The sequence below is a fragment of the Crinia signifera genome, chromosome 19 (genome assembly GCF_055691185.1).
Source record: "Crinia signifera chromosome 19, ASM5569118v1, whole genome shotgun sequence".
Taxonomy (NCBI): Eukaryota; Metazoa; Chordata; class Amphibia; order Anura; family Myobatrachidae; genus Crinia; species Crinia signifera.
Genome location: NC_139226.1, coordinates 24,584,734 through 24,599,709, shown reverse-complemented (window position 1 = coordinate 24,599,709; position 14,976 = coordinate 24,584,734).

Below are 14,976 nucleotides of genomic sequence, written 5' to 3'. Positions count from 1 at the left end.
CATACAACAGAACGTACGCCACCGTATACGGACGGGTATCGTCCATTTCTTGCGTATATCTGAGCGTACGCCACATTGCAAGTACAAATTGAATCCAAAAACATCCTTGTTGCTCTTAGATGTGGTTTATGTGTATTTTTCCTAATAAAAAACTGGTATGTTTGTGTTACAGTGAAAAAGCTGACACATGTCGACTTCTGTAAATTGAGTGTCCTGCTTTTTAAAGTATATAAAAACACTTACTGAATGGGTGTAGATGGTTATAAACTAACTACCTTGCCATATATAAGCAGGTCTTAGAATGAAGGTTACCTAAAATTAAACCAACCTTTACATGTAGAGAAGTGTAGAAAGATAAGCTTCCAATGTGTTTGAGTGCTGTGTGTGGCTTGCAGGTAGTGAAATAATGGTTTTCACTTACTAGGCTGCAGCATTGCTTATTACATTCAGGTGTATGTGTTTGAGTAGTAATCAGCGTTAATTAGCAGACCCAGGCGTCCGCTCTCATATGGTATCTCTAGGGGGGGTCTGGAGCTATCTTTGGCATCTGCCTGTTTTTGGCCCAAAATGCACGGTGCGTTCGCCAATCAAGCGGTTGTAGCACCCTACATTTTTGGTGCACACCCCGTGTACGCCCATGTTTACGCCCAGTTTCCCTCATTATTCCGGCCGCTCCCCTAAAAACACCCCCATGCCGCCCACAATGTCCATACTCTTGCGGACAGGTTTTTTCGCACGGAGAGACCAGTCCATGAGCGGTGTGAGGTCGACGCACCTGCGCATTGTGAAAGCTACGCAAGCGCAGATGAAAAAACCCGATCCACCCGTTTACGGTCCCACCGTAGCGGGCAGAATAAGGCCCCATGCCACATGGAATAAGCCAAAATTCACACTGACTAAGCCAAAATTCACACTATGGCACACGGCTTGATTCAAAATTCACGTTATGCCACACAGATTAAGGCAAAATTCACACAATACAGTACAAAACGGATTGAGCAAAAATTCAAAATATGCTTCATAAACAGGGGTATTGCACGCCAAAGGCACACATTAAAAATTTACAACATAATGCCCATTGCATGTTAAGCCAAACACCATAATGCCTATTAAAAATTATGCTACATAAGTGCTGTTTACCTACATGCTCATTGCCAGGGGTTTCATGCTCATTGCCAGGGGTTCCATGCTCGTTGCCATGTGGGATTACATTCCCCGAAGGGGAATACATGCTTGCCGTAACTGGGGGACAGCCGCCGCCGGGCAGAAGTGACAGCCATTGACAGCCAGGCTGGCAGTTGCAGGGTCTTACCCTGGAATGTGGTCCCTTTTCTGGTGTGAGGGGGGAGTGAAAACCACCCCCCTCTCACCCCCCCCCACCCTTTAACCAACCAGCTATATCAACTGACCCATTTACATGAGACCAGTATCATATTGAAGAACTTTTTTTGCCTTTGAATGATTTTGGTCTTGTGAAAGTGGGCCATTTGGATCCAGAGAAATCTGCCCTCAAACAACATGAACAGCCATGAAATTACATTTCAGAAATGAAAAAATCGGTTTACCCACAATATCTCTGGACAGTGGCGTAACTATAAATTTTGCTCCCCCAAGCCAAAATAGTTTTGGGCGCCCCCCCCATAATGCCCCTTACACATTACGCCACACACCATAATTCCACATGCCTTAATGCCACAGAATTCCCCAAAACAGCGAGACCCTCGGCTAATGCAGAAAACTCGCTGTATTTAGCCGCGAGTCTCGCTGCTTCTGGAGCCACATACGCCAATTCCCCCTCGCTCAAAAAATGGAGCGAGGGGAAATTGGCGTATGAGGGGGCTGCGTTGAATACTGACAGGGTGAGTGGTGACAGCGAGCAGGAAGCTCTGCTCGCTGTCGCCGCTCGCCCACAGCATTGAATACCTGCCATTATGGCACACAGATTGAGCCAAAATTCAGGTAAAACGAGGACTCAGAGAGGATGTGGGGACACAGAGAGATGGAGGGGATGTGGGGGAAGAGGTGATGTGGAGACAGAGGCAGAAAGGACAGTGACAGGGATGCAGGGACAGAGACAGAGGGGACGCAGGGACAGAGGCGGAAGGGATTCAGGGACTGAGATGGTAGGGACATAGGCAGAGGGGATGTGGGAACAGAGGTGGTGGGGACATAGATGGCAGGGATGTGGATACAAAGATGGAAGGGGCATGGAGACAGAGGTGGAGGGGGTGCAGGGACTGAAATGGTGGGGAGAGAGGCAGAGGGGATGTGGGGGCAGAGGCAGAAGGGATGCTGGGACAAAGGCAGTGGGGACAGAGATGGCAGGGATGCAGAGAAAGAGACATAGGGGATGCGAGTAGAGGACAGTGACGGAGGGACAGAGCTCTGCAGGAGGCTACCTTTCCAGTAGGGTGTTAGTGCAACATGGCTATTATGAGGCAATGGGCTTTTCTGGATGCCCCCCCCCCCCTCCCCACTACTGTTTTTTTTTTTCTTTTTTACAGAGACCTTTGTTACAGAGACCCCCTCCCACCACCTTGTTTCCTAAAAAAAAAATTAACATATAATTTCCTTGCCCCAGTGTGTACTCACACATACACACAAATATACTCACCTTGGCTGTCTTTTGGCTCCATGAGAGGAGGAGAGGGGCAGGCAGAAAGCTTTGCAGTACGGAAAAGCAGTGCGGCACCTGGGGCCTCGGGGAACAGGATGGAGGTTGTCAGGCTGGTTACTGTGCCGGCTGGCTTCAGACGCTGCGGGTTGTTCCCAGCGCGCAGTGACCCGACAGACTGCTGCCCGCGGCAATAATAGGGCTGCCACGTTCTGCGTTCTGCTGCTCAGTCCCTCAGGCCAGGGATGAAGAAGCGAGCAGCGTCGGCGGCGTGTAGGGAAGGGGAGGAGTCAGAGATGTGAGGGCTTCCTCCGCGTCCCTAACTAATATCATCTTTTTAAGCAGCAATGCCGCTTCTGATCTTGGCGCCCCCGCAGCGCTGTCTCCTCCAAGCCACTGCGGGGGCTGCCTCATTATAGCTACGCCACTGTCTCTGGAACCCATATGGACCAACCTGGTACTGTATCCGATTGAATGCCAGGTTGAACTAGATGGACGCAAGTCTTTTTTTCAGCCTTACCTACTATGTAACTAAATGCTGGCAGCCGGTGGAACCGGGTGGGGGTCAGAATTAGCGATTCCCATGTTATCCTATGTTGAAAATGTTCTAGCTTTGCCAGGTGGTATCTTTGGTTCCCGGGGGGCTAGCGACACAGGGCCAGGCTTGTTGGAAAGCCCTATTTTCAGAGTGGGCTTGGAGCTACAGCTCCATCAGGCCCATTGTTAATACGCCCTAGGTCCAGTCATCAGAAGTGGGTGCGGACTTTTTCATCTAATATTGCAAACATTACCCCAGAAATTGGTGAACGCTAAATATGGCTGTCTTTGGACTGGAAGTTAACATGGGTGACAATTAATCTTTACCATCATTGCATCTCTGGTTACACAACAATGATTTGCTTTTAATATTTGACAGTCTTATTAAATTTTAATTATTTATGTCACACCTGACCACTTATTATTATTAGGGATGTGCACCGGCCACTTTTCGGGTTTTGGGTTCTGATTACCTTGAGGTTTTGGGTTCTAATGGGTTTTGGCAAAACACCTCCTAAGTGTTTTGTGTTTGGATTTTTGGGGTTTTGGGTTCTGATTTTTTTGTTAAAAACGCATAAAAACTGCTAAAATCGCAGAATTTGTTTTTTTTTTTTGCTCCTACGCTATATTAACCTCAATAACATTCATTTCCCCTCATTTCCAGTCTATTCTGAACACCTCACACCTCACAATATTGTTTTTAGGGCAAAAGGTTGCACCGAGGTAGCTGGATAACTATGCTAAGCCACACAAGTGTGCGGCATAAACACGTGGCTCATGTAAGAGTGGCCCTGCAGCGGCAGACAGGATGGCAGTTTAAAAAACTAGGCCCCCAAAAAGACCCCTATCTGGCTTGATCGTGCACTGTTTACCATGTGCAGCCAAGGAGTAGTGGGCATTTCGTGCAGCACAGAGTTTGTCTGCAAGTGTGTAACTGTTTCGATCAGTTTAACATCCAACAAGACCCCTATCTGGCTTGATTGTGCACTGTTTACACAGTGCAGCCGAGGAGCAGTGGGCAATTGGTGCAGCAATCAATTACTCTCATTAGTGGAATGCAATCAGTTGTATGCATTGAAAAGACAAGTCCCTCATACGAATGACTCTCAGCAGTGGGCACCAGATCAGACAGGTAGATGAGGCAGTAGTAGGCACCACACGGTAGATACTGCAGTACTAGGCACAAGACTGTTAGATAAGGCAGTACTAGGCAGTACTAGGCACCAGATGGTAGATACGGCAGTACTAGGCAGTGGGCCCCAGACCAGACAGGTAGATATGGCAGTATTAGGCAGTGAGCCCCATACCAGACAGTAGATACGGCAGTATTAGGCAGTGAGCCCCAAAACAGACGGTAGATACGGCAGTATTAGGCAGTGAGCCCCAGACCACACAGGTAGACACAGCAGTATTAGTCAGTGAGCCGCAGACCAGACGGTAGATACGGCAGTATTAGGCAGTGAGCCCCAGACCAGACAGGTAGACACGGCAGTATTAGGCAGTGAGCCCAGACCAGACGGTACATACGGCAGTATTAGGCAGTGAGCCCCAGACCAGACAGGTAGACACTGCAGTATTAGGCAGTGAGCCCCTGACCAGACGGTAGATACGGCAGTATTAGGCAGTGAGCCCCAGACCAGACAGGTAGACACAGCAGTATTAGGCAGTGAGCCCCAGACCAGACGGTAGATACGGCAGTATTAGGCAGTGAGCCCCAGACCACACAGGTAGATACGGCAGTATTAGGCAGTGAGCCCCAGACCAGATGGTAGATATGGCAGTATTAGGCAGTGAGCCTCAGACCAGATGGTAGATATGGCAGTATTAGGCAGTGAGCCCCAGACCAGACAGGTAGATACACCAGTATTAGGCAGTGAGCCCCAGACCAGACGGTAGATATGGCAGTACTAGGCACCAGACAGGTAGATAAGACAGTACTAGGCACAAGACAGGTAGATACGTCAGCAATACTAGTATTGTGCACCAACAGAATTTATAATAATTAATTGTATTATTAGGTACTGCTTGGCAGTGGCACTCAGTGCACCAGCAGCATTGAATTATTTTTTACAGTCCCACACAGCACAAGTATTATTTTTTTATTAAATTAGATATAGCAGCCTAGTATGTAGTTGTACTACTAGGTAGGTACACTTAGGCATTAACACTGCCAGTGGCAACAGTGGACTGAGTAAATAATACTGGCAACTTCTATTCACAGTATTCAGTGCAGGCAGCACCAGTGGATTATATATAATTAAATTAATTATTAATAATATAGCAGCCTAGTAGGTAGAGAAAATAAACTACTACAGTAGGTAGGTAGGCAGGCAGGCAGTAGCACTGCCAGTGGTCACCACAAAAGGTAGTTATTATATTACACACCACCATTAGCTTTATGCAGTGCACCAGCAGAATTTATAATAATTAATTTTATATTAGGTACTGCTTGGCAGTGGCACTCAGTGGCACACGTCAGTGCACCAGCAGCATGGAATTATTTTTTACAGTCCCACACAGCACAAGTATTATTTTTTAATTAAATTAGATATAGCAGCCTAGTATGTACTAGGTAGGTACACTAGGTAGGCAGTAGCACTGCCAGTGGCAACAGTGGACTGAGTAACTAAATAATACTGGCAGATTCAGTGCAGGAAGCACCAGTGGACTGTATATATAATATAATTAATTAATTAATATAATATATAATATTACAGCACAGCACCAGAGGTAGGCCCCAGCACAGAGGAGACAGTAGTACTACAGGTACACAGTTAGACTGTTCTCCTAAGCAGAGAGGAGAACAGAGTACACAGTAGCACTGAGGGAGACAGCCCCAGCGAATAAAATAATTAATTACAGCACAGCACACCAGAGGTAGACCTCACAGAGGAGACAGTAGTACTACAAGTACACAGTTAGACTACACAGCAGCACTGAGAGACAGCCCCAGCGAATAAAAAATATTGTGTTCAAGGTCAAGCTCAAACTCAAGTTTAAGCCCCAGCAGCAGCACCAACACACCCTCTCCCAACCCACTACTAGACTGGAGTGAAGATGGCGGGCGCAGTAGCCGCTATTTAAAGCCTCGCGAAATCCAGTGCCGGGAGATGACGTTCTGACCACGCGGACGGACCCGAATCAGGCGGGAATCTCCGAGCGATGATGACGTCCATGGGGGCTTGAATCTCCGGAATCCGAGTCTGCACATCTCTAATTATTATAGCGCAGTTATATCCCTTCCTGTTTCTTCTAAGAAGGATAAAAGTCAGGAGTGTAAATGACTATGGGAGTTATACAATACTGCAGCCACATGCATTTGTGTAGTATGTGGTATTCTTGCTGAGTCTCGGAATAGTCTCCTATACTGTAGTTCCTCTTACAGCTTCTGCTTTGCAGATGATGACAACATGCCCAAAATAAATGTTAGTTATTGCATATTATTATCCCAAGAACCATCAGTCCTAATATTATCATCATGAGCAGGATGTACCAAACATGATTTGAGAAGCCTGTCTTGGGCCTGCCAATGGATTGATTTGGAAGAAAACATCAAAGAGTAAAACATTGGATCCCAGAAGTCTTACTAGAGGGTTGAGGGTGGTCGGACCTCATGGTGGAATGCGCTGAATGAACTGAGACCCAAGTAGCCTGTTCTGAATTAATGTGTTTACAAAACTTTAAGCATATCACTGGAAGCTGCTTAAGGTCCCTAGAGGATTTAGGGACTGTTATAGTAAGTAATGCTTTTTAACACTGCTGCTACCAGCTGGGACAACAACAACAAAGTGTATACACAGATATCACAGGGACATCTGCCCATTTCTTGAAAACCAAGAACTTGCACTACCCTACATCTCACCTTTTTAAAGTCTCCCAACACCAAATATAGGGTAAAATGTAATAGGGTGCAATTTTTAGATATGTTTTAAACTCGCACTAAATTGCATCAGGAGCAGAGACTTCCCAAAGGCCACTCCTGATTGGATGGTGGGCGGGACCAACCCCCGGCATGTGAGAGGAGCTGAGAATGTCAACAAACATTCCGGATTCTCTCACATGAGTACGGGCAGGTGGCGAAGGCAACTATCTATCCCGGAGGCGTGTGATGAGTATAATTTCCCTCAACAGGTACCCATTTGGACTCTTCTTGGAGGAGAGGACAGGCCTTTGAAGGAATATATTGGTAATGTATACTGTACGTGAGTGATTGTAGTGTGTAATAAAGTTATACTGTTCGTGTGTGTGTTTTATTTCACTATTTGTCATGTTCTGGAACTAGAAGACTCAGCGGGCCCTTTAATGCCCTGCATATTGTTACTTGTGGTGCAGGCTTACTGGTACTTGTAGTTCAACAACATCACACAATATTTTCTTCTATTATTAACCATTTATCAGCCCACTGCCCCTGGCGTACTGAGGACAGCCCTGAACTTCAGCCTGGGCAGGGTTAATCCTGGAGGGGGCCCCAGGCTGACCAGTCAGGAGGTATAATGCTTTGGCCAGGGGGACCTTACATAATAAGTGTCCCCCAGCTGTTGCATTACCCTGGGGGACCCCTTCTCATTTTGTCCACCGTATTTTGGGAACTAGAGCCTAGCCTTGAGCCTGGTGCTAGTTTTAGAAATCCTGGGAATCCCCTGTTTTTTGTCCCCTGATTTTCTAAAACCAGGACTGGTACAAGAGCTGGTTCTGGTTTCTTAAATACAGGGGATCCCCACAATTCCCCACCAGAGGCTGGCTGGCAACTTTTAACCTGGGGTCAAGAGGGCAGAGCTGTGATGTTAGTGTGTAGCCCTCCTGTGTAATGTAGCTGTGATGTCAGTGTGTAACCCTCCTGTGTAATGTAGCTGTGATGTCAGTGTGTAACCCTCCTGTGTAATGTAGCTGTGATGTCACTGTGTAACCCTCCTGTGTAATGTAGCTGTGATGTCAGTGTGTATCCCTCCTGTGTAATGTAGCGGTGGTGTCAGTGTGTAGCCCTCCTGTGTAATGTAGCTGTGATGTCAGTGTGTAACCCTCCTGTGTAATGTAGCTGTGATGTCAGCGTGTAGCCCTCCTGTGTAACAGAGCTGTGATGTCACTGTGTAACCCTCCTGTGTAATGAAGCGGTGGTGTCAGTGTGTAGCCCTCCTGTGTAATGTAGCTGTGATGTCACTGTGTAACCCTCCTGTGTAATGTAGCTGTGATGTCAGTGTGTAGCCCTCCTGTGTAATGTAGCTGTGATGTCAGTGTGTAGCCCTCCTGTGTAATGTAGCTGTGATGTCACTGTGTAACCCTCCTGTGTAATGTAGCTGTGATGTCAGTGTGTAGCCCTCCAGTGTAATGTAGCTGTGATGTCAATGTGTAGCCCTCCGGTGTAATGTAGCTGTGATGTCAGTGTGTAGCCCTCCAATGTTATGTAGCTGTGATGTCAGTGTGTAGCCCTCCGATGAAAGGTAGCTGTGATGTCAGTGTGTAGCCCTCCAATGTAATGTAGCTGTAATGTCAGTGTGTAGCCCTCCGGTGTAATGTAGCTGTGATGTCACTGTGTAGCCCTCTGGTGTAATGTAGCTGTGATGTCAGTGTGTAACCCTCCGGTGTAATGTAGCTGTGATGTCATTGTGTAGCCCTCCTGTGTAATGTAGCTGTTATGTTAGTGTGTAACCCTCCGGTGTAATGTAGCTGCGGTGTCAATGTGTAACCCTCCTGTGTAACAGAGCTGTGATGTTAGTGTGTAGCCCTCCTGTGTAATGTAGCTGTGATATCAGTGTGTAACCCTCCGGTGTAATGTAGCTGTGATGTCAGTGTGTAGCCCTCCTGTGTAATGTAGCTGTGATGTCAGTGTGTAACCCTCCGGTGTAATGTAGCTGTGATGTCAGTGTGTAGCTCTCTAGTGTAATGTAGCTGTGATGTCAGTGTGTAACCCTCCGGTGTAATGTAGCTGTGATGTCAGTGTGTAGCCCTCCTGTGTAATGTAGCTGTGAATGTCAGTGTGTAACCCTCCGGTGTAATGTAGCTGTGATGTCAGTGTGTAGCCCTCCTGTGTAATGTAGCTGTGATGTCAGTGTGTAGCCCTCCGGTGTAATGTAGCTGTGATGTCAGTGTGTAGCCCTCCGGTGTAATGTAGCTGTGATGTCAGTGTGTAACCCTCCTGTGTAACAGAGCTGTGATGTCAGTGTGTAGCCCTCCTGTGTAATGTAGCTGTGATGTCAGTGTGTAGCCCTCCGGTGTAATGTAGCTGTGATGTCAATGTGTAGCCCTCCGGTGTAATGTAGCTGTGATTTCAGTGTGTAGCCCTCCGGTGTAATGTACCTGTGATGTCAGTGTGTAACCCTTCTGTGTAACAGAGCTGTGATGTCAGTGTGTAGCCCTCCTGTGTAATGTAGCTGTAATGTCAGTGTGTAGCCCTACTGTGTAATGTAGCTGTGATGTCAATGTGTAGCCCTCCGGTGTAATGTAGCTGTGATGTCAATGTGTAGCCCTCCTGTGTAATGTAGCTGTGATGTCAGTGTGTAACCCTCCTGTGTAACAGAGCTGTGATGTCAGTGTGTAGCCCTCCGGTGTAATGTAGCTGTGATGTCAGTGTGTAACCGTCCTGTGTAACAGAGCTGTGATGTCAGTGTGTAGCCCTCCTGTGTAATGTAGCTGTAATGTCAGTGTGTAGCCCTCCGGTGTAATGTAGCTGTGATGTCAGTGTGTAACCCTCCGGTGTAATGTAGCTGTGATGTCAGTGTGTAACCCTCCTGTGTAACAGAGCTGTGATGTCAGTGTGTAGCCCTCCGGAGTAATGTAGCTGTGATGTTAGTGTGTAGCCCTCCTGTGTAATGTAGCTGTGATGTCAATGTGTAGCCCTCCGGTGTAATGTAGCTGTGATGTCAATGTGTAGCCCTCCTGTGTAATGTATCTGTGATGTCAGTGTGTAACCCTCCTGTGTAACAGAGCTGTGATGTCAGTGTGTAGCCCTCCGGTGTAATGTAGCTGTGATGTCAGTGTGTAGCCCTCCTGTGTAATGTAGCTGTAATGTCAGTGTGTAGCCCTACTGTGTAATGTAGCTGTGATGTCAATGTGTAGCCCTCCGGTGTAATGTAGCTGTGATGTCAATGTGTAGCCCTCCTGTGTAATGTAGCTGTGATGTCAGTGTGTAACCCTCCTGTGTAACAGAGCTGTGATGTCAGTGTGTAGCCCTCCGGTGTAATGTAGCTGTGATGTCAGTGTGTAACCGTCCTGTGTAACAGAGCTGTGATGTCAGTGTGTAGCCCTCCTGTGTAATGTAGCTGTAATGTCAGTGTGTAGCCCTCCGGTGTATAGTAGCTGTGATGTCAATGTGTAGCCCTCCGGTGTAATGTACCTGTGATGTCAGTTTGTAGCCCTCTGGTATAATGTAGCTGTGATGTCAGTGTGTAGCCCTCCTGTGTAATGTAGCTGTGATGTCAGTGTGTAGCCCTCCGGTGTTATGTAGCTGTGATGTCAATGTGTAGCCCTCCGGTGTAATGTAGCTGTGATGTCAGTGTGTAGCCCTCCTGTGTAATGTAGCTGTGATGTTAGTGTGTAGCCCTCCTGTGTAATGTAGCTGTGATGTCAGTGTGTAGCCCTCCGGAGTAATGTAGCTGTGATGTTAGTGTGTAGCCCTCCTGTGTAATGTAGCTGTGATGTCAGTGTGTAACCCTCCTGTGTAACAGAGCTGTGATGTCAGTGTGTAGCCCTCCGGTGTAATGTAGCTGTGATGTCAGTGTGTAACCATCCTGTGTAACAGAGCTGTGATGTCAGTGTGTAGCCCTCCTGTGTAATGTAGCTGTAATGTCAGTGTGTAGCCCTCCGGTGTAATGTACCTGTGATGTCAATGTGTAGCCCTCCGGTGTAATGTACCTGTGATGTCAGTTTGTAGCCCTCCGGTATAATGTAGCTGTGATGACAATGTGTAGCCCTCCTGTGTAATGTAGCTGTGATGTCAGTGTCTAGCCCTCCTGTGTAATGTAGCTGTGATGTTAGTGTGTAGCCCTCCTGTGTAATGTAGCTGTGATGTCAATGTGTAGCCCTCCTGTGTAATGTAGCTGTGATGTCAATGTGTAACCCTCCTGTGTAATGTAGCTGTGATGTCAATGTGTAACCCTCCTGTGTAACAGAGCTGTGATGTCAGTGTGTAGCCCTCCTGTGTAATGTAGCTGTGATGTCAATGTGTAGCCCTCCTGTGTAATGTAGCTGTGATGTCAATGTGTAGCCCTCCTGTGTAACAGAGCTGTGATGTCAGTGTGTAGCCCTCCTGTGTAACAGAGCTGTGATGTCAGTGTGTAACCCTCCTGTGTAATGTAGCTGTAATGTCAGTGTGTAGCCCTACTGTGTAATATAGCTGTGATGTCAGTGTGTAACCCTCCGGTGTAATGTAGCTGTGATGTCAGTGTGTAGCCCTCCTGTGTAATGTAGCTGTGATGTCAATGTGTAGCCCTCCTGTGTAATGTAGCTGTGATGTCAGTGTGTATCCCTCCTGTGTAATGTAGCGGTGGTGTCAGTGTGTAGCCCTCCTGTGTAATGTAGCTGTGATGTCAGTGTGTAACCCTCCTGTGTAATGTAGCTGTGATGTCAGCGTGTAGCCCTCCTGTGTAACAGAGCTGTGATGTCACTGTGTAACCCTCCTGTGTAATGAAGCGGTGGTGTCAGTGTGTAGCCCTCCTGTGTAATGTAGCTGTGATGTCACTGTGTAACCCTCCTGTGTAATGTAGCTGTGATGTCAGTGTGTAGCCCTCCTGTGTAATGTAGCTGTGATGTCAGTGTGTAGCCCTCCTGTGTAATGTAGCTGTGATGTCACTGTGTAACCCTCCTGTGTAATGTAGCTGTGATGTCAGTGTGTAGCCCTCCAGTGTAATGTAGCTGTGATGTCAATGTGTAGCCCTCCGGTGTAATGTAGCTGTGATGTCAGTGTGTAGCCCTCCAATGTTATGTAGCTGTGATGTCAGTGTGTAGCCCTCCGATGAAAGGTAGCTGTGATGTCAGTGTGTAGCCCTCCAATGTAATGTAGCTGTAATGTCAGTGTGTAGCCCTCCGGTGTAATGTAGCTGTGATGTCACTGTGTAGCCCTCTGGTGTAATGTAGCTGTGATGTCAGTGTGTAACCCTCCGGTGTAATGTAGCTGTGATGTCATTGTGTAGCCCTCCTGTGTAATGTAGCTGTTATGTTAGTGTGTAACCCTCCGGTGTAATGTAGCTGCGGTGTCAATGTGTAACCCTCCTGTGTAACAGAGCTGTGATGTTAGTGTGTAGCCCTCCTGTGTAATGTAGCTGTGATATCAGTGTGTAACCCTCCGGTGTAATGTAGCTGTGATGTCAGTGTGTAGCCCTCCTGTGTAATGTAGCTGTGATGTCAGTGTGTAACCCTCCGGTGTAATGTAGCTGTGATGTCAGTGTGTAGCTCTCTAGTGTAATGTAGCTGTGATGTCAGTGTGTAACCCTCCGGTGTAATGTAGCTGTGATGTCAGTGTGTAGCCCTCCTGTGTAATGTAGCTGTGAATGTCAGTGTGTAACCCTCCGGTGTAATGTAGCTGTGATGTCAGTGTGTAGCCCTCCTGTGTAATGTAGCTGTGATGTCAGTGTGTAGCCCTCCGGTGTAATGTAGCTGTGATGTCAGTGTGTAGCCCTCCGGTGTAATGTAGCTGTGATGTCAGTGTGTAACCCTCCTGTGTAACAGAGCTGTGATGTCAGTGTGTAGCCCTCCTGTGTAATGTAGCTGTGATGTCAGTGTGTAGCCCTCCGGTGTAATGTAGCTGTGATGTCAATGTGTAGCCCTCCGGTGTAATGTAGCTGTGATTTCAGTGTGTAGCCCTCCGGTGTAATGTACCTGTGATGTCAGTGTGTAACCCTTCTGTGTAACAGAGCTGTGATGTCAGTGTGTAGCCCTCCTGTGTAATGTAGCTGTAATGTCAGTGTGTAGCCCTACTGTGTAATGTAGCTGTGATGTCAATGTGTAGCCCTCCGGTGTAATGTAGCTGTGATGTCAATGTGTAGCCCTCCTGTGTAATGTAGCTGTGATGTCAGTGTGTAACCCTCCTGTGTAACAGAGCTGTGATGTCAGTGTGTAGCCCTCCGGTGTAATGTAGCTGTGATGTCAGTGTGTAACCGTCCTGTGTAACAGAGCTGTGATGTCAGTGTGTAGCCCTCCTGTGTAATGTAGCTGTAATGTCAGTGTGTAGCCCTCCGGTGTAATGTAGCTGTGATGTCAGTGTGTAACCCTCCGGTGTAATGTAGCTGTGATGTCAGTGTGTAACCCTCCTGTGTAACAGAGCTGTGATGTCAGTGTGTAGCCCTCCGGAGTAATGTAGCTGTGATGTTAGTGTGTAGCCCTCCTGTGTAATGTAGCTGTGATGTCAATGTGTAGCCCTCCGGTGTAATGTAGCTGTGATGTCAATGTGTAGCCCTCCTGTGTAATGTATCTGTGATGTCAGTGTGTAACCCTCCTGTGTAACAGAGCTGTGATGTCAGTGTGTAGCCCTCCGGTGTAATGTAGCTGTGATGTCAGTGTGTAGCCCTCCTGTGTAATGTAGCTGTAATGTCAGTGTGTAGCCCTACTGTGTAATGTAGCTGTGATGTCAATGTGTAGCCCTCCGGTGTAATGTAGCTGTGATGTCAATGTGTAGCCCTCCTGTGTAATGTAGCTGTGATGTCAGTGTGTAACCCTCCTGTGTAACAGAGCTGTGATGTCAGTGTGTAGCCCTCCGGTGTAATGTAGCTGTGATGTCAGTGTGTAACCGTCCTGTGTAACAGAGCTGTGATGTCAGTGTGTAGCCCTCCTGTGTAATGTAGCTGTAATGTCAGTGTGTAGCCCTCCGGTGTAATGTAGCTGTGATGTCAATGTGTAGCCCTCCGGTGTAATGTACCTGTGATGTCAGTTTGTAGCCCTCTGGTATAATGTAGCTGTGATGTCAGTGTGTAGCCCTCCTGTGTAATGTAGCTGTGATGTCAGTGTGTAGCCCTCCGGTGTTATGTAGCTGTGATGTCAATGTGTAGCCCTCCGGTGTAATGTAGCTGTGATGTCAGTGTGTAGCCCTCCTGTGTAATGTAGCTGTGATGTTAGTGTGTAGCCCTCCTGTGTAATGTAGCTGTGATGTCAGTGTGTAGCCCTCCGGAGTAATGTAGCTGTGATGTTAGTGTGTAGCCCTCCTGTGTAATGTAGCTGTGATGTCAGTGTGTAACCCTCCTGTGTAACAGAGCTGTGATGTCAGTGTGTAGCCCTCCGGTGTAATGTAGCTGTGATGTCAGTGTGTAACCATCCTGTGTAACAGAGCTGTGATGTCAGTGTGTAGCCCTCCTGTGTAATGTAGCTGTAATGTCAGTGTGTAGCCCTCCGGTGTAATGTACCTGTGATGTCAATGTGTAGCCCTCCGGTGTAATGTACCTGTGATGTCAGTTTGTAGCCCTCCGGTATAATGTAGCTGTGATGACAATGTGTAGCCCTCCTGTGTAATGTAGCTGTGATGTCAGTGTCTAGCCCTCCTGTGTAATGTAGCTGTGATGTTAGTGTGTAGCCCTCCTGTGTAATGTAGCTGTGATGTCAATGTGTAGCCCTCCTGTGTAATGTAGCTGTGATGTCAATGTGTAACCCTCCTGTGTAATGTAGCTGTGATGTCAATGTGTAACCCTCCTGTGTAACAGAGCTGTGATGTCAGTGTGTAGCCCTCCTGTGTAATGTAGCTGTGATGTCAATGTGTAGCCCTCCTGTGTAATGTAGCTGTGATGTCAATGTGTAGCCCTCCTGTGTAACAGAGCTGTGATGTCAGTGTGTAGCCCTCCTGTGTAACAGAGCTGTGATGTCAGTGTGTAACCCTCCTGTGTAATGTAGCTGTAATGTCAGTGTGT